Below are 19,241 nucleotides of genomic sequence, written 5' to 3'. Positions count from 1 at the left end.
ATTTAGATATATGATCCATGTGTTAAGGTTCTTCTTCTTTTTTTTTGCATAAAGATGAGCAGTTGTTCCAGCACCATTTGTTGAAAAGACGTTCCTTTCACCAATTGCCTTTGTAGGTTTGTCAAAAATCTGGGAATTCCCTGGCATTCCAGTGGTTAGGACTCAGCGCTTTCACTGCCATGGGTCCGGGTTGATCCCTGGTCTAGGAGCTAAGATTCTGCGAGCCACACGGCACAGCCAAAAAAAAAAAAAAAAAAATTAGTTGACTATAGTTTTGCACTTTCTTTTCTGTCTATTGCCTATCCTTGCATCAATACCACACTATCTTGATTTGACTATTATAGCTTTATAGTAAATCTTAAAATTGGGTAGTATGATGCTTCTTTGTTCTTTTTGAGAATTGTTTTGGTTACTCTAGTTCTTTGCCTTTTCATATAAAATTTAGAATCAGCTTGTTGGTATGTTCAAAATTCTTGCTGGGATTTTGATTGGAATTGTATAAAATCTAAACAGTTCCTGCAAGGAAAGAGAAGAATTACTGGAATGATGTACTTGAGTAGGCAGGAGGGGCTGAGATCCAGTGCAGAAGTGGTTTAATAATAGGATTTGGAGAGAGTCATTCATAGAATCGTTATCACTTAAGTTTGGAAAAGACCTTAAAAATCATGTGCTCTAATGTCCCATATGCAGGAATTCCCTGTGCAGACTCCCAGACACATATTGGTCCAGCCTTTGCTTGAAAGTCTCCAGTGATGGTAAACTTACAATTTCCCAAAGAAGCCATTTCCATTTTAAGACAAATACAATTGTTAGAAAAAACTTTTCCTTTTCAAAACAACCAGATTCAATTAGTGCCTTGTTCTGAATTGGGTTTTGGTTTGGACAGACCAGCTAAAAGGGTCATTTTGGGGTCAGTTGGGAAAATATAAATATGTGGTATTAGATGAGATGAAAATTTTTTTAAATGGTGGAGACTGTTGGCTGAAAAAAGTTTGCAGAACAGCATGCAGAGTGATCTTATTTGGTGTATTATATATCTGCTCCTGTGTACTCACATACACACATAGAGAGATCTGAAAGGATATGCATTAAGATATTAACAGTGGTGATCTTGGGTAATGAGAATGTGTCACTGAGTTCTAGCAAAACTTCAATAAACAGATAGTTCTTAAACTGTTTTAGGGAATAGAAAAAGATAACTTTTCCCAATATTTGATATGAAAATAGGATAACTGATACCATACCTGACAGTGATAGCAGGAGAAAGAAACATATGGACCAATCTTACCTGCAAACATAGGTATATGGGCTTCCCTGGTGGCGCAGTGGTTGAGAATCTGCCTGCCAATGCAGGGGACACGGGTTCGAGCCCTGGTCTGGGAGGATCCCACATGCCGCGGGGCAACTGGGCCCGTGAGCCACAGCTACTGAGCCTGCGCGTCTGGAGCCTGTGCTCCGCAACAAGAGAGGCCGCGATAGTGAAGAGGCCTGTGCACCGCGATGAAGAGTGGCCCCCACTTGCCGCAACTAGAGAAAGCCCTCGCGCAGAAACAAAGACCCAACACAGCCAAAAATAAATATAAAAATAAAAGAGTGTAACCTAAATGTATAGCATCTTGGCTATAAATGATTATTGGCAATTTTAAAAAAAACCATAGGTATAAAAATCCTGAATATAGTTGTAAAAGTTCTAAATAAAATATTAACAAATAGGATCCAGATGAAATTCTAGAGGCATTTTCATTAATGTCAGGAACAAGACTAGGATGCTTGCCGTCATTGCTATCACTCAATATTATTCTGGAAGTTCTACCTCACTGAATAAGAAAATTGAGAGGTATAAATATTTAGAAGAAAGTGTCAAAATTATCATTGTTTTAATTAAGCTCTTTTGGATGTTAGGAACAGATACTCAAGTTGTCATAGTTAATAGGGATTTATTGTAAGGATACACATGGGAATAAGGAACTATGACTAGAAGAAATTTATTAACTATGATAAAAGGTATCTATAAAAAAATTATACAGCAAGTATCATACTTAAAAGCTTGCCTCCTGAAATTGGAAATGAGACAAGGATTCCCTGTATTACCATTTTGTTGGAAATCCTAGCCAGTGCATTAAGAGAAGAAAAAGAAACAAAAAGTTTAAAGATTTGGAAAGGAAGAAACAACACTGTCATCATTTGTAGAAAACATGATTGTGTACATAGAATATCCAAAAGAATTGAAGGATAAGCATTTGAATAGATAAATGAATTTAGAAAGGTTGCTGAACATGTGGATAATATCGAAAATCAATTGTATTTCTGTATATAATCAACAAACAGTTGGAAACTTTAAAAATATAAACGTTGTCATAAAAAAATACCTAGGGGTAAATCTAGAAAAACACATGCAAGGCCTTTACATAGAAAACTATAAAAAATTAATGAGAAAAATTAAAACCTAAATCAATGGAGTACTAAACTGTGTTCATGAATTGAAAGATGCAGTATCTTTAAGGTGTCAAGTCTCTGCAAACTGATTTATAGATTCAATGAGACCCCATTAAAAAACCCCAACAGTTGTATGTGTGTGTGTAAGTGGGGGAGGCTTGACAAGCTAATTTAAATTATATGGAAATGAAAAGGTCCAAGAATAGCCAGAGCATTCTTGAAGAACTAGGTGGGAAGACTTGTTCTACTAGATATTATCTTTTTATATAGAGAAAGTAATTAAAGCAATGTGATATTGGCCCAGTGATAGGCAAATAGATCAATGAAACAATAGAGAGTCCAGAAACATCTGGACACATCCTGTAGAGATATAACAGATATACAACAAAGGTGTCACTGGGAAAGGATTAAAAAAAAAAAAAAAAACTTTGCTGGGACAACTGTCTATCCATATGGCAAAAAGAAAACGACCACTACCTCATATCATCCACAAAAATCAATTCTAGGTAAATCATAGATCTAAATGTGCAAGGTAAAATATAAAACTTCTAGAAAATAATATAGCAAAATATTTTCATTATCTTTGGGAAATGAAAGACCTTTTAATTAAAACACAAAAGTACTAATCATAAAAGAAAAGATGAGGGACTTCCCTGGTGGCACAGTGGTTAAGAATCTGCCTGCCAATGCAGGGGACATGGGTTCGAGCCCTGGTCCGGGAAGATCCCACATGCCGCGGAGCAGCTAAGCCCGTGCGCCACTACTACTGAGCCCGCGAGCCACAACTACTGAAGCCCACACTCCTAGAGCTGGTGCTCTGCAACAAAAGAAGCCACCGCAATGAGAAGCCCACGCACCGCAACGAAGAGTAGCCCCCGCTCGCTGCAACTAGAGAAAGCCCACGTGCAGCAATGAAGACCCAACGCAGCCAAAAATAAATAAATAAAAAGTTCTTTAAAAAAAGATGGATACATTTGATTACATTAAAATTAAGAGTTTCTGTTATTAAGAGAGTGAAAAAGCAAGCCACAGAGTAGGTAAAGATATCTGTAATGCAGAAAAGTATATACAGAAGCTCATAGCCAAAATATCTAAAGAACTACAAATCATCTTTTAGGTAACAGAGGGTTTGACTTTCGACTCTTTGGGGACAGTGCAGGCCCCAGATCCCCAAAGGGAAGCAAGGCCACTTATTCTTTTTGCCCCTGAAGGTAGAGCCAGAGGGAGGGAGGGAGGTGGGAAAGAGGGACTGTGAAAGAGAATTTGCTATCTAAAGACCCTAACTGAGAGTTTTTTTTCCCTCAGAAGGACCAGAGGGAATAGGTGGCCACATCCCATCATGCCCTTCATCATAGCATCTCAAAGGACAAGTGAGTGGAGTACTTTCTGGAGGTAGAAGGATGGACTGCGCAAACTCTAAAGGTCAATTCTTAATCTCAGCTCGCTCCTGCTGGCTCAGCCCTAAACCCAGACCGAGGAGGAGGAGGACTTTCAAGAAAGCCCCTGTCTGTCCTCCCAGTGATGCCTTTGGAATGGAGCTGCAGAGAGAGTGAGTTATTAATAGGCCTCCCTGTGGGGCATCCCTGTGGGGCCCAGCAGGGTTTAGAGGGCTGCCATGCCCCGCAGCTGTTTTGTTTCCCCCGCTGCTAGGCACCAGACGCAGTCTCCACTACTTGCTCCTTCATTTGGACCTCAGCTCCTACTACGATCCCCCTCAGCTCAGTCCCCTCCAGCCACAGCGGTCTCCTCCCTGGCCCTCAAACCTGTCAGGCACATTCCCGCCCTGAGCCCTTTGCATTTGTTGTTCCCCTGCTTGGAACACTTTTCCCTCAGGTATCTGCATGGCCCATTCCCTCCCCTCCTTCAGGTCTTGACTTAAATGTCATTTTTCTCAGAGAGGTCTTTGCTGCCTGTTCTATCTAAAATTTCATTACCTCCCCATACCTCCTATCTTCCTTCCTTGCTTTCATTTTCCCCTAAGACCCTATATTTTTTTGTTGCTCATTTTGTTTGTTTATGGTCTGGCACTCTCACAGTGAGGATGGATTTTTTTGGGGGGAGGGGGTTACTTTTGTATCCCAGAGCCTAGTAGTTCCTGGTAATGCAGGAGATGCTCAATAAATATTGGTTGAATGAATGAATTAGATAAACATTTACCAAGTGCTGACAAGGTCCCAGCCTGTGCTGGGCACTGAGGGTAGGATGGAGAAAGATGCAGGCCTTGGCCTTGCCCTCAGGGAGCTCGCTGTCTCTGCAGGGAAAGAGCAACAAGGGAACAGGTCTGTAGAGACACCCCAAACAGGAGGCAGGACACTTGTTTGGTTCCTGCGCTCCTGCAGTTCCTGATGGGAACCTCACTCACAGCGGTTTGCTTTCCAGGCTTCAGAGTGGGAGCTGAACCCACCACCAGAAATGGGTCACCTGCTTCTTTCTGTTTGGCTCCTTTGAACCTGGGCCCGAGAAAGGAGTCCCTGTAACCTGTTGGCTGCTGCTCTGGAGCACAGCCATAGGGTCCCCACCCTGATGGAGGAACTCGTCAGGATGTGCTGTGATTGCCCGTCAACTGCTCTGGGGCCAGTGCTAGAAGGTAAGCAGCTTGGAGCCGGGACCAAGTCTGTGCTGCTCCCGGCTCCAGCCTCTGTAGGTGTCCACTAGCCCAGTGCCTGCATCACACTCGCCGCAGAGCATGGGCGCTGAGGGCCAGACTGCCTGAGTCTGAATCCCAGCTCCGCCACTTAACTAACTAGTATAACTTCGGGCAGGTCACTTAATATCGCTTGTGCTTCAGGCTTTCCATCTGGAAAATGGAGACAATAGCAGTGCCCCTCTCGTCATGGTGTTACGAGAATGAAGTGGGTTAATATTTGTAAAGTGCTTAGAACAGTGCCTGGCATATGGTAAGTGCTTGGTCAGTAGACACATGCTAAATACTAGCTGTTGCTTGAATGAATGAACTGCAACTGTGGTTGCCCCCCACCCTGTGCTGAGCTCAAATGGGAATCCCACATCTCTCTGCTGAGAGCTCTGAGCTCTGGGACAGCTCAAATCGACTGAATTTCTGGTAGTGGAGGGCACACCGCAGCACCCAGCCTGGCTGCCCTCAGAGCAGGTTTTTGTCTGTGTCCTCTTGTATCCTTTCCTGACTTGATCTCCAGTTCTGAACTGTAGCAGTGCTGGCAGCACCCTTGACATCACCAGTTTTCATCTGCTCTGCCGGGGAGCTTGATTACCCGCTCCCTCTCTGTTTTTGCATTCAGAGCACGGTGTCCTATCTCTTTGTGAAAATTCTTAGAGCTTTCTTATCATCTGTGGGCCAGGGCTGGGCTAGCCCACCAGAAGTCTCATCCTGGTGCAGCAAATGGCACTGGGCATGGTACCAGGGAAAATGTGAGGTCACAAGTGTCAGGTTACAAAGCCAGAGCATTCTGAACTTCAGCTGTGAGAGTAGCCCCGAAGCAGTGGACACGTGCTCTCCCGGAGGAAGCTGGGGGCCTGCTGAGCTAGGTGGGAGTCTAGGGCAAGCTGCTTCCTGGGAGTGGACTAGCCTACAGCAGAGCTTCTTAGCCTGGGCTCCATAGAGTTCAGGGTGAACTTCAGAAAGTCCTTGAACTCTTTGAAAGTAATATGTTGTGTGTATACGTGAGCAGGTGGGCATTTTTCTGCGGAGAGGATTCATTGGTTTCACCAGATTTTCAGAGGGGCCCAAGACGACAGAACAGTTAGAAATCACTAGTCTAGCCCTCAAAATGTGGGAGGCATCATAGCATTCTGAGAAACATACAATGTTGCCATCAGATTGTTTGGGTGCCGGCTCTGTCATGTATTCCTTGTGATCTTGGACAAGTCACTTTACCTCTTTGTGTCTCAATGCCCTCATCTATAAAGTGGGGATAATGGCACTACAGGCACACTTTGGAGATATTGTGGGTTTGGTTCCAGATCACTGTGACCAAGCAAATATTGCAATAAAGTGAGTCACATGAATTTTTTAGTTTCCCGGTGTATATAAAGTTATGTTTACACTATACTGTAGTCTCTTAAGTGTGCAATAGCATTATGTCTAAAAAAATGTACATACCTTAATTTAAAAAGACTTTATTTCTAAAAAATGCTAACCACCATCTGAACCTCCAGCGAGTCATAATCTTTTTGCAAGAGTAACATCAAAGATCACTGATGACAGATCACAATAACAAATATAATAATGAAAAATTTGAAATATTGTGAGAATTACCAAAATGTGACACAGAGACATGAAGTGAGCAATTTGCTCTTAGAAAAGTGGCGCCAATAGACTTGCTCGATGCAGGATGACCACAAGCCTTCAATTTGTGAAAAACACAGGACTTCCCTGGTGGTCCAGTGGTTGAGACTCCACGCTCCCACTGCAGGGGTCACGGGTTCGATCCCTGGTCAGGGAACTAAGATCCCGCATGCCGCATGGCCAAAAAAAAACAAAAACAAAAAAAAACCCAACACAGTATCTGTGAAGTGCTGTAAAGTGAAGCACAATAAAACAAGGTCTGGTTTTCTCCGGATATATGCCCAGGAGTGGGATGCACCCCAATGTTCATTGCAGCACTATTTATAATAGCCAAGACATGGAAGCAACCTAAATGTCCATCAACAGAGGAATGGATAAAGAAGATGTGGTACATATGTACAGTGGAATATTACTCGGCCAATAAAAAGGAGTGAAATTGGGTCATTTGTAGAGATGTGGATGGACCTAGAGAGTGTCATACAGAGTGAAGTAAGTCAGACAGAGAAAGACAAGTATCATGATATTGCTTATATGTGGAATCTTTAAAAAAGGCTACAAATGAACCTATCTACAAAACAGAAATAGAATCACAGATGTTGAAAACAAACTATGGTTACCAGGTGATAAGCAGGGGGAGGGATAAATTGGGAGATTGGGATTGACATATACACACTACTATATATAAAATAGATAACTAGGGCTCCCCTGGTGGCGCACTGGTTGAGAGTCCGCCTGCCAATGTGGGGGACACGGGTTCGAGCCCTGGTCTGGGAGGATCCCACGTGCTGCGGAGCAACTGGGCCCGTGAGCCACAACTACTGAGCCTGCGCGTCTGGAGCCTGTGCTCCACAACAACAGAGGCCGCGATAGTGAGAGGCCCACGCACCACGATGAAGAGTGGCCCCCGCTCGCCGCAACTAGAGAAAGCCCTCGCACAGAAACGAAGACCCAACACAGCCATAAATAAATTAATTAATTAATTTTAAAAAAAAAAGCATGTTATTGATGGAAAATGGACTTTTTGAAAAGTATGAAAGGTACTACAAAAGTTAATTTGGGGCTTCCCTGGTGGCGCAGTGGTTGAGAGTCTGCCTGCCAATGCAGGGGACACGGGTTTGAGCCCTGGCCTGGGAAGATCCCACATGCCGCGGAGCAAATGGGCCCGTGAGCCACAACTACTGAGCCTGCGCATCTGGAGCCTGTGCTCCGCAACAAGAGAGGCCGCGACAGTGAGAGGCCCGCGCACCGCGATGAAGAGTGGCCCCCGCTCGCTGCAACTAGAGAAAGCCCTCGCACAGAAATGAACACCCAACACAGCCAAAAATTAAAAAAAAATAAAAATAAAAAAATAATAATAAAAGCTCACTTCATTGTGCAGTGTACTTGGTTTTTGTCACTCTAGTACCCGATGAGCCACGTGTTCTGATTTCATCATAGCAACGGTTTTTCCTTCGTGGCTTCATAATTAATTTTCCTTGGAAATTTCCTACATTTTGGATTTGCCTACTAATTAGGTTTAATCCTGACTCCTGTCATTTTCATTCATCTGCTCATAGACAAGTGTTTATTTATTGTCATCTCTGAAATAGTTTTCTGATTGCTGTGTAACGTTTAATATCCACATCGTTTTATTTGCCATTAGCCAGATTGTTGCCATTTGCATAAATAACTATTGTCATAACAAAAATGAGTTAGATACTGAAATCCTTGAATTTAGTTCTTGTTTAGGAAATAGTTTAGGTAAAAAGTTTTTGAATTTAGGAACATGGTGCAATCAAATATTCCTCTCTAAATAATATAGACGTTTCCTGGTACAGACTGACTAAATCAGAAGGAGGGAGGACAGATCCACATGGTCGAGGATGAAGGAGCTTGAAATCTGAACGGTATTTGGGCCTGCCAAAATGATCCCTTCTCTGGTTTCAACTAAAACCCCAATGCCACCTGGCAATCCTATCCTATGTCCCTGGGCAGCTCCTCTTCAGGGTCCTGAAGCAGCCATCCCACCGCCATTCCACTTTCCTCCAGCCCGCAACTCCGGCCAGCCCCCCTTTTCAGCAGAAGGACTTGTTTCCATTTTCGCAGAGCAAAATTCAGGCCAACAGTGTAAACTTCAGCCGCAGCCTGACTGGCCCACAGATTCAACTCAAATGCAATGGCGCCCCCTTCCTCTCTGTCTTGGGCACTGTATGTGCTTCCTGACCCCCTTCAGGACTGAAGGACTCAAGTGCCTAAGCCGACAGCCCTCAGCTGTCAGGCCCCTTTGGGGATTGCCTCAGCAGAAGAGAGCTGCTTTGCCCAAGGGCGAGCCAACTTCCTAGGGCAGCCTGTATCCAATGAATGACTGGTGGGGGGTATAAAGGCCCAGCCCCTGGTCCCAACGCCTGGCTTCAGAGCTTCCCATGGGGCTGGCTGAGGCCTTCGTCGAATCTGCACTGTAGCCCAATCCTGCTTCCATTCCTTCCCTTCCGCGGGTGGTGATCCCGGGAGCACTCCCTCATAACCCTCCTGCGTGCTGATCTCCATCTCAGACTCGGCTTCTCAGCAAACCCAACCTGCAACACCCTCTTCCCTACATCCAACCCCCTCCTCCTGCCCACAGCCGGGAGCCACCTCCCCCAGGTACTCATGTCCAGTACCCTGGCTTCCCCTTGGGTCTTTTTAAATATTTATTTATTTATTTTTATTTGGCTGTGCTGGGTCTTAGTTGCGGCTCGCGGGCTCCTTAGTTGTGGCATGCGAACTCTTAGTTGCGGCCTGCATGTGGGATCTAGTTCCCTGACCAGGGATCGAACCCAGGCCCCCTGCATTGGGAGCATGGAGTCTTAACCACTGCGCCACCAGGGAAGTCCCCTCCCCTTGGGTCTTGCTCCATCACTTATGTCCTCTCTCTTTCCTGTAGCTTCAACCTCTCCCTCTCTCTCTCCATCTCTTCCCCTCAGCCTGGAAATTTGAACAGATACCTTCAACAAAAACTCCCTTTGACACAGAGCCCCCTTCTAGTTTTGGTGGTCTCTTGCCCTTCACAGCCTAAGCTTCTGGAACCAGCCCTCTGCTGTGTGGCTGCTCCCTCCAGCACGCTGCTGAAATGTCTCTCCTCGCGTTTCCACTCTATCTTATTTGACTTCTCTGGTGCATCTGGCTCTGATGGCCAGTCTCTCCTCCCTTCACTGCTAGGACACGAGGCTCTCTCCCATTTTCTTTCCATTTCTTAAGTGCTTGTGAGCTCCAGAGTTCCGTCCTTAGCCCTCTTCTCTTCTCATTCATCATCCCATTCCTCATCTCATTCATGACCTTGGCTTCAGCTCCCCTTACATACTGAAGACGTCCAAATTCGTATCTCCAGCCAGACCTCTGCTGCTGAGCGATAACACTTTTGTACCCAACAGGGTCTTAGACATCCCCACCTCGATGTTCCACAAGTACCTCACAGCCAGTATATCCACAGTGGTGCTTGTCTCCCTCCCCTGCCCCAGTCTGGGTCCTCCCTGTGTTCCTGAGCTCAGGGAATGGCACCTGCCCAGTGACTCAAGCCAGAAACCTGACACTTCTCTTGTCACGACCTCTCTCCCTTATCACCTACTTCCGTACACCCGCTACGTTCTGTTGGTTCCGCTTATTTAAGGGCTCTCAAATCCCTCCTTTATACCCTCCCTGACAATTTCCTAGTTCAGGCTTTGGACCCATATAACCCAAACGACTGCAGCGGCCTCCTCAGCAATGTCCCTGCCTCGACAGCCTGCCCTTCCCTCTGCTGCCAGAGCAGCGTTGCTTAACGGTGACTTGGATCATGGCGCTCCCCTGTTCAGAGTGCCCCAGCGGCCCCCCATTGCCTTCAGAATGAAGTAAAAACTCCTTTCATGGGCACCTCTCTGATCTGGTTGCTGCCAGCCTGGCTTCATCACCCTCTACCCCAATCCCACCCAGCACTTTATACTCTAGAACAACTGGACTCCTTGAAGTGCTTTGAACATGCCTCATCCCCCCCTCCCCCCCCCCCCCCCCGCATCTCAATGCCTCCTTTGTACACGTCCTTCTCTCTGGAAAGCTGCCTCATTATGCCCCAGTTACTCTTCCCTTCCCCACCCCCCATGTTGTCTTCAAGTGTCCTTGCAAACTTTCTTGACTCCCTGAGGCTGTCTTAGGCCCTCGCACCTTCCCTCCTCTTTACAGGCACGCCTTATTCAGCGCCCCTCTTTCCTTGTCTGTCTTTCTACCAGACTGAGTTCCTTGAAGTCAACAGTTCCATCCTGTAGCCCTAGTACTTGGCATGGGGCTTGGCAGTCGGCTGCCACTCGTGAAGGGCTTTGGGGATGAGTGAGTCAATGAGGCCTGAGTGTAGCAGGAAGAAGAGAGAGAAGCAGCTTGTGGGGCGACAGACGGCAGATGCCCCGGCCCCACAGATATTTGCTCTGACTAGGCACCGTGTCTTTGGTCTCTGCTCTACCCAGACTATCCCCAGATGCAATCTGCTTTGGCCCAGACGTCTGTGGGGTGGCTGTGATCTCTTCGCCTCTCTGCATCAGGAAAGGAACACAGGTAAAGCAGAGCCTGCAGAGCTCTGCCTTGGGGCCAAGGCAGGCATATAAGACCCTTGCCCACTGCTCAGTGGCCATTCCCACCTGGACCTATGGTCACTACAGGGCCACCCACCAAACCCTTTGCCGGCTGTCTTGTATGGAAAGTAGGGACAGAGAATCCTGACAAGGCTCACCACCGCTCCTGCGACAGGAGTGCTGAGATATCGGTCCTCTCAGGCTTTGGGGGAGACGGGCCGAGTGGGACAGCTCTTCCTTTTATCCCAGCGTGCCGGACAAATGTTCTCTGTGTGCTGTGACACGAAGAAAGGTTGCTTCACATTGTTAAGTAATAGCTAATCATTCTGCTCAGGTGCCAAGAATTTCACGCGTGCCCCCCTGGGACCTTAGCATCTTAAATTTACCCATCCATTTGCCGCCAATTAAAGCTTTTTCTCAGGTTTTAAAGTATGGCGGGGGCCTTTGTTTATCCCCATTTTACAGGTGAAGAAACTGAGGCACAGCGAGCTCAAGACCTACCCGCTTCAGTACTGGCCTAGACAAATCAACCTGGTAGGGGTAGCTGGCTTCCCCCAAACAGGAAGATGTGGGGGCACAGCTTGGCTGAGGGCCAAACCCTCTAAGGCTGCCCAGCCAGCCGCGGTGCATTTGCATTGTGCCCACAAGAGGTCAGTAGGTTCCATAGAAGCAGAGGGGGTACCTGCAGGTGGCCGCGCAGCAGCAGGTGGAACCCTCCGCCCTGGTAACAGCCCCGGCTGCACGGCAGCTCCCTTAAAGGAAATCCTCCTACCACAGAACTTCCGGGATGTGCTTCCTCCCAGGACAGATCAGAGGTTGTGCCAGGCCAAGCGTGTGCCTATCCCGGGAAGGCTGTGGAAGTTCCCAGGGGCAGCCGCCTTATCTTACGGCCAGTCCTCAGGATACGATGAGCCATTTGTGGTGGGTAGTGCTTGTAGTTGGGGCAGCTGTCATATGTGCCCTCTGTCGGGAAGGCTGCAGCCATCTCCACAGGGATAACTGGAACCAAAAATATCACAGGGCTGTGTCTACTGAGCCAGAACCTTCCTGGGCGAGGGAGGTTGAGGGGAGACTTGAAGAACCATATATAGTATAAGCATCCCCAGGATTTAGACTCAGACAGACCTGGGTTTGAATCCTGACTCGTCCTCTTATTAATCGTGACCTTGGGCAAGTTACTTAACTTCCTTAAGCTTCAGTCTCCTAATTAGTAGCATGCTCATAATTAATAGCATGGGGAATAAAAATACCTGCTTTTCAGGGTTGTCCTGACCACTTATTCATTCATTCGACAAATAGCGGAGGTCCTCTCCTAGACTTGCTACTAGGATCAGGGGATACAACGCTTAGACTGAACGCCTGGCACACTGTTAAGTGCCGAATTGATGATAACTTCTCTTTGAAGGTCAGGCCATGAATTTGGACTCAAGATAGCAGGCAGTTGGAGGCATTCTGAACAGAAGAGTAGCAGGAGAAAAACACTATTAGGGAAGGCTCCACTCATGTGCAGTGCGGGGCAGGATAGAAAAAGGGCAGCCTTATCATTTCCACAGGGTTATTATGAACATCATAAAGTACAGGCAGAGCAAGAGGCCTAGAGCTGACTCATCAGAAGTTGAGCCCAGACTGCAGTTGGGGACCAGAAGTAGCAAGGCGGGGGAGGGGCCGGGAGGAAGCCTCCTCTCGGCGCCCTGGAAACTGCCGGGCTTCGTTTTCAGATCACCTTGCCTGTCCTTGGGCAGTGGTTTCAGGGTGTGGGAAGAAGGTGTGGGCACGTCTGTGCCGCAGCGAGGACCTGAGCCAGGGCGTTTGAAGGACATGAGAACACAAGGGTATAAAAATGCCACCCTGTGGGTGAGGACCCCATTCCTCTGACTCAGACAAGGGCATCATGGGATGCAAAGACCCGAGTGTCGTCCTTGAGTCCTTCAGTAAACTGTCAGCCACGAGTTTATCCAAGCCTTTCGGAAGCTGTAGTATTTCTTTTCAGCCTCCCTCACCAACTGGGATGTTTTCGATACGCTTGCTTACTCCTAAAGAGAAATTCTTTTCTTAAAAACACACCTTTCCCGGGACTTCCTTGGTAGCGCAGTGACTAAGACTCCACGCTCCCAATGCAGGGGGCCCGGGTTGATACCTGGTCAGGGAACTAGATCCCACATGCCGCAGCTAAGAGTTCGCATGCTGCAACTAAGACCCGGCACAACCAAATAAATTAAAAGACAAAAACCAAAAAACCCCACACCTTTCCCAAGCTTCACATGATGCCCTTCTTGTGTATCGGCATTCCCCCACCTACCCACCCACCAGATTGCAGGTGTGTGTGTCAGCCGTAGCCCCCAACACAGCAAGGCTGGAGGAAACCAAGGAGATCTTCTAGAGTAGTCCCTTTAGATAATTTCCTACATAAGCAGACTGACGATCAGAGAGGTGAAGTAACTTGTCGAAGGTCTTACAGCTACTAGGTGGTAGGTAGAACTGGAAATTTCCATAGGCTTCTAGTCGGGAGACTGGCCTGCACTTTTCTTCCCAAGCCAAATGGTTTCCCATTTGGACTGTATTTTTCTGGACTTCCCTCATTGCCTCACGTCTCCCCACCCCACCCCTCAATTTCTTTTCATGCTGTCCATTCGTCAGGTGAGCGCACCAAGCTAGCCTAGGCCAACGTAGAGAGCCAGCATCCAGGAAGTAAAGCAATGGGGCTTCCTGTCAGGCACCAACAAGGCGTGCTGGAGCAGGAGGCCTCTCAGAGACGGCCTGCGGGGCGAGCAAGGAACCTGTGGGGAGGGGGTTTCTAGGCCTGGGTCTCCAGTCAGGGCCCTCTCTGCATGATATCTTGAGGAAGAAGCTAAATCAAAGTTAGTTGGCATAGAAGAACCATTCATTTTTTTCAAGAAGAACTGACTGAGCACCTCCTATTGCCAGGCACTCGCTAAGCACCCAGGAGGCCACTGTGAATGAGACAGGCCAAGTCCTCACTTTCATGGAGTTTAAAGCCTAAGTGATGTTTTAGAAAAGATTTTTCTTTGTTTGCATTAAAAAAAAACAAACCACATAGATGTTTTTAGTCACGTGTCTGTCCTCTACCAGGTTTTGGTCAGGGTTGGAATACCTCTTGGACCCTTGAACCTTGTGTTTCTGGTGCCAAAGAAGTTCTGAACCTTGGACCTTAACCAGTGGTGGGTTGGTAAATGTTTAACAACTGACTCTCTGGGGGGAAGTGTATATATGTATATATGTACATAAGTTAATTATAAATTTTACTGATATAAAGGATGTAGAGCACACAAATTACACATAATAAAATACACAATATAATAAGTGAATTATATTGTTGATATTCATATTAATTAATAATATTAAGTGTATTTATTAATCAGTAGCCAACTGATTCCCACAGAATGCTTTCATTGATTTTTGCCAGACTCATATCTGTAGCCAACCTGTGGTTGCTTGCATCTGATGAACAAATGTAGTTTTGACGTGAATGTTGGTTGATATTTTCACTTACGTGTGAAAGAACAAAGACATGTCAGAACCTCATTAATCTGTCAATAATGTGAGTGACTTCTTTGTAGGTAGGACAATGGTTTTCAAACACTTGAAGATTATTTCCTCATTTTTTGGTATTATTCACAATGTAACAGTTACAGACATGGCTCACAGTTGAGCTTAATCTGCATTATTAATGTTTTTTCCCCTCACTTTCTTAGGTTTAGATAATCAGCAGAACAATAACTCAAACCCTGATTCATAGCATTTACTGATTTCTGAGTTGTAAATACTCCCACCCCACCTGATTTCAAGCTGCCAACTTCACTGTGATGTTGGGAAGAAGTGCAGTTGCACTTTGTTATACAGGATTTCAACCACACAGATATGATAGACAATAAATAACCTCAAGGGCACAGATAAAGTAACATATAGTAAAATGAATAGGAAGTGATGAGTTTGAAGGTATTTGTTACCTTAGTTTTTGATAGAATTTATTTCACTGTAAGTATATATGTTTCTACACAATAGCTGTGCTTAACAAGCAGCCCGCATTTCTGAAAATGTAGCATTTGGCTCTCATGGGTCAGAAGGCGGTGGCTCCAGCACCCCCTGGGCCTGACTATGCTGCCAGGTCCTGAATGACCCTCATCCCTACTCCCACTCCCCTCTGCCATTAATTCAGGCCCCCCAGCTGCCACCTTGAACGAGGGCCCTGGGGACAGACTGACAACAGTGGCTTTTCCATGAATGGGTGGCCTCTTTCTGCCTGAAAAAAAGCAGGGGTGGAAGAGAGCCAGGGACACTTGCCATGAGTCTGGAAGGCACATCTGGCAAGCACTCAACACTAAGGGGAAGAGGAAGGATGCAGGAATGAGGGCAGGGGAGCTGTGGCCCAGTCTCTTGTCCACTTGGCCCTGCTCCTGGCCGGGCTGTAGTTTACTGTTTTTTTTTTTTTTAATAATTTTTTAAAATTTATTTATTTATTTATTTTTGGCTGCGTTGGGTCTTTCTTGCTGTGCACCAGCTTTCTCTAGTTGTGGCGAGCGGGGGCTACTCTTCATTGCGGTGTGCGGGCTTCTCATTGTGGTGGCTTCTCTTTGTTGCGGAGCTCTAGGCGTGCGGGCTTCAGTGGTTGTGGCACGTGGGCTCAGTAGTTGTGGCTCGCGGGCTCAGTAGTTGTGGTGCACGGGCTTAGTTGCTCCGCAGTATGTGGGATCCTCCCGGACCAGGGATCGAACCCGTGCCCCCTGCATTGGCAGGCGGATTCTTAACCACTGCACCACCAGGGAAGTCCCGTAACTTACTGTTGAAGGCTTTCCAGAAAGGCTCGTGACACTGGAGACTGTAGGCTGGGGAGGGGGGCCGAACCCTTCTCTCCTGCCTCTAGGATGTCAGCCAGAGTCCTGGAAGCGACTCCTGAGGGTGGCCCGGGGTTTGCCCTTGGGGTCTACATTTGAGGCCCTGTTTTCTTTTCAGCAGAAGGAGAGGGTGGCAGGAGGACTTTGGGTGTGGGGCTGGGCCTCTTGCTGGCTGGCTCAGTCTGCTTTGGAACATGGCCCTTTCTGGTGGGAAGCCCGCCCAGCATTCTGGGCCATCCTCTGTGTGCAGGCCACGAATGAACCCTGTCTGCTTCCAGGCCGCAGGCACTTGTCTCCACTCCCCAGGTCACCCTGGCCAACTTAGCAGGCACAACTGCAACCAGTTGGTGCCGTGCTGGGATATTCTGCTCTGATGTCATTGCATGAATGACTGTTCTGTGTCTGCACCTAGGCTGGTGGCTCTCCAAGGGCACAGTCCCCAGCCCCACTCCACCCAGCACTCAGTACAAAGACCAGCCCTCAGTGACTGAATGAATCAGTGAGTACAAGCCTGGCTGCCATTCAAGATTTCTTCGTGGTGAAACAAGCTCAGTGTGGACTCCTGTGTGGGAGCGCTCAGCTTGTCATCTTCTCCCAAGAATGTCCTTTATTATTCCTAACACTTGGAGGGAGGGGAAACTCCCCAATCCCCACCCACAGGCACACACAGGTTTCTACTAGCTAGATGTTCTATAACCAGGAAGTTCAGACACCAATTGTTTCTCTTCCAACCTAGGAGAAAAGTCACCTCTGCCACCTTCCTCCCCCTCCCCACCCCCGTCTCCCCCCCTCCCCCCTCCCCCCACTGCTCCACCCTGTGCCTACCTAGGCCTGCGGAAGTGGTGACTGGGAGTGATTTGCTCTTGGCCTCAGCCTGAGAATATCCTGTGCAGCTGAGAGTGCGGTGCTGCCCTCCCTGTAGTACACAGGATGGGAACGGACCAGGGTGAGGATGCAGACACGAAGGGCTCAATAGGCTCTGAAAGGGGAAGGATCAGACAGATTTACAAGTGTTCCTTCCCTGCCAAGCACCCAACACCCACCCCAGCATTCCCACACATCCTCCAGCCCATGCCTTCTGACAACACCATTCACAGAACTTGAGGGGAGGCCTGCTGTGTAGCCTGCAGAGAGGCATGACTCTGGAGTTTCAGGACTCAGATGTCTCCGGGCCACTATTACTGTTGTCCTTATGATTACGCACAATGACTATTAAGGAGGCGTTGTAAAACCACCGTGCAGGCAGCAAAGGAAACCATAAACAAGACTAAAAGACAACCCACAGAATGGGAGAAAATATTTGCAAATGAAGCAACTGACAAAGGATTAACCTCCAAAATTTACCTGCAGCTCATGCAGCTCAATATCAAAAAAACAAACAACCCAATCCAAAAATGGGCATAAGACCTAAACAGACATTTCTCCAAAGAAGATATACAGATTGCCAACAAACACATGAAAGAATGTTCAACATCACTAATCATTAGAGAAATGCAAATCAAAACCACAATGAGGTATCACCTCACACCAGTCAGCATGGCCATCATCAAAAAATCTACAAACAATAAATCCTGGAGAGGGTGTGGAGAAAAGGGAACCCTCCTACACTGTTGGTGGGAATGTAAATTGATACAGCCACTATGGAGAACAGTATGGAGGTTCCTTAAAAAACTAAAAATAGAACTACCATATGACCCAGCAATCCCACTACTGGGCATATACCCTGAGAAAACCATAATTCAAAAAGAGTCATGTACCACAATGTTCATTGCAGCTCTATTTACAAAAGCCAGGACATGGAAGCAACCTACGTGTCCAGCGACAGATGAATGGATAAAGAAGATGTGGCACATATATACAATGGAATGTTACGCAGCCATAAAAAGAAACAAAATTGAGTTATTTGTAGTGAGGTGGATGGACCTAGAGACTGTCATACAGAGTGAAGTAGGTGAGAAAGACAAAAACAAATACCGTATGCTAACACATATACATGGAATCTAAAAAAAAAAAATGGTTCTGATGAACCTAGGGGCAGGACAGGAATAAAGACACAGACGTAGAGAATGGACTTGAGGACAAGGGGAGGGGGAAGGGTAAGCTGGGATGAAGTGAGAGAGTGGCATGGACATGTATACACTACGGAATGTGAAATCGATAGCTAGTGGGAAGCAGCCACATAGCACAGGGAGATCAGCTCGGTGCTTTGTGACCACCTAGAGGGGTGGCATAGGGAGGGTGGGAGGGAGACGCAAGAGGGAGGAGATATGGGGATATATGTATATGTACAGCTGATTCACTTTGTTATAAAGCAGAAACTAACACACCATTGTAAAGCAATTATACTCCAAAAAAGATGTTAAAAAAAAAACAAACAAAAACCGTGCAGGGACTCTCTGTACCTTCTTCTGTCAGCTTGCCCTGGGCTGAATGACCTTGGGAGTATACCAGGTTGGAAGTTCTGGAGTGTGTGTGTGTGTGTGTGTGTGTGTGTGTGTGTGTGTTAAAATATTAAAACTTTCTGTTTCCGGGCCAGAGTTTGCTCCTGTGCTCCAGACCATACACTGTCCCCTCAATCCAAATGGCTCTTGGCCAGCCCCACTTGGCTGTCACACAGGCAACTCAAATTTGATAGCCCCAGGGACTTCCCTGGTGGCACAGTGGTTAAGAATCTGCCTGCCAATGCAGGGGACATGGGTTTGAGCCCAGGTCCGGGAAGATCCCACATGCCGCGGAGCAACTAAGCCCGTGCGCCACAACTACTGAGCCTGCGCGCCTAGAGCCCATGCTCTGCAACAAGAGAAGCCACCGCAATGAGAAGCCCACACACCACAATGAAGACACGACGCAGCCAAAAATAAATAAATAAATAAATAAATTTATTTTAAAACCCAATTTGATAGCCTCAACTACACTATCATCCTTTCCTTCCCCCTCACACCCATAGTCTGTCCTGTCCGATGATCCCTTTCTGAATAAATGGCACCACCACTCACCTACGTGGCCAAGCAGGAAACCGGGGCACTCCCTCATCCCACATCTCCATAGGTCCGGGCACCAAGTCAGGCCTGTTCCATCCTGCACATTTTCGCTTCAATAACCTAGCCCTGCACACCCTGGCAAGACTTGAGG

General features: G+C 46.9%; 1 protein-coding gene across 3 annotated transcripts in view; it reads left to right on the top strand.

Annotated features, from left to right (window-relative positions):
• The window catches only part of STEEP1 (STING1 ER exit protein 1), an 86,661-nt gene that overhangs the window by 50,050 nt on the left and 17,370 nt on the right, over positions 1-19,241 (top strand). For all 3 annotated transcript variants that reach the window (XR_009500142.1, XR_009500143.1, XR_009500141.1), the window contains 2 exons: positions 3,742-3,985; positions 4,816-5,023. The gene's annotated coding sequence lies outside the window, so the exon portion shown is untranslated. The remainder of the gene's footprint in view (positions 1-3,741; positions 3,986-4,815; positions 5,024-19,241) is intronic.

The sequence above is a fragment of the Balaenoptera ricei genome, chromosome X, assembly GCF_028023285.1.
Source record: "Balaenoptera ricei isolate mBalRic1 chromosome X, mBalRic1.hap2, whole genome shotgun sequence".
In the NCBI taxonomy this organism is placed as follows: domain Eukaryota; kingdom Metazoa; phylum Chordata; class Mammalia; order Artiodactyla; family Balaenopteridae; genus Balaenoptera; species Balaenoptera ricei.
Note: the sequence above shows the minus strand (reverse complement) of the source record. Positions and strands in the feature narration are given on the sequence as shown.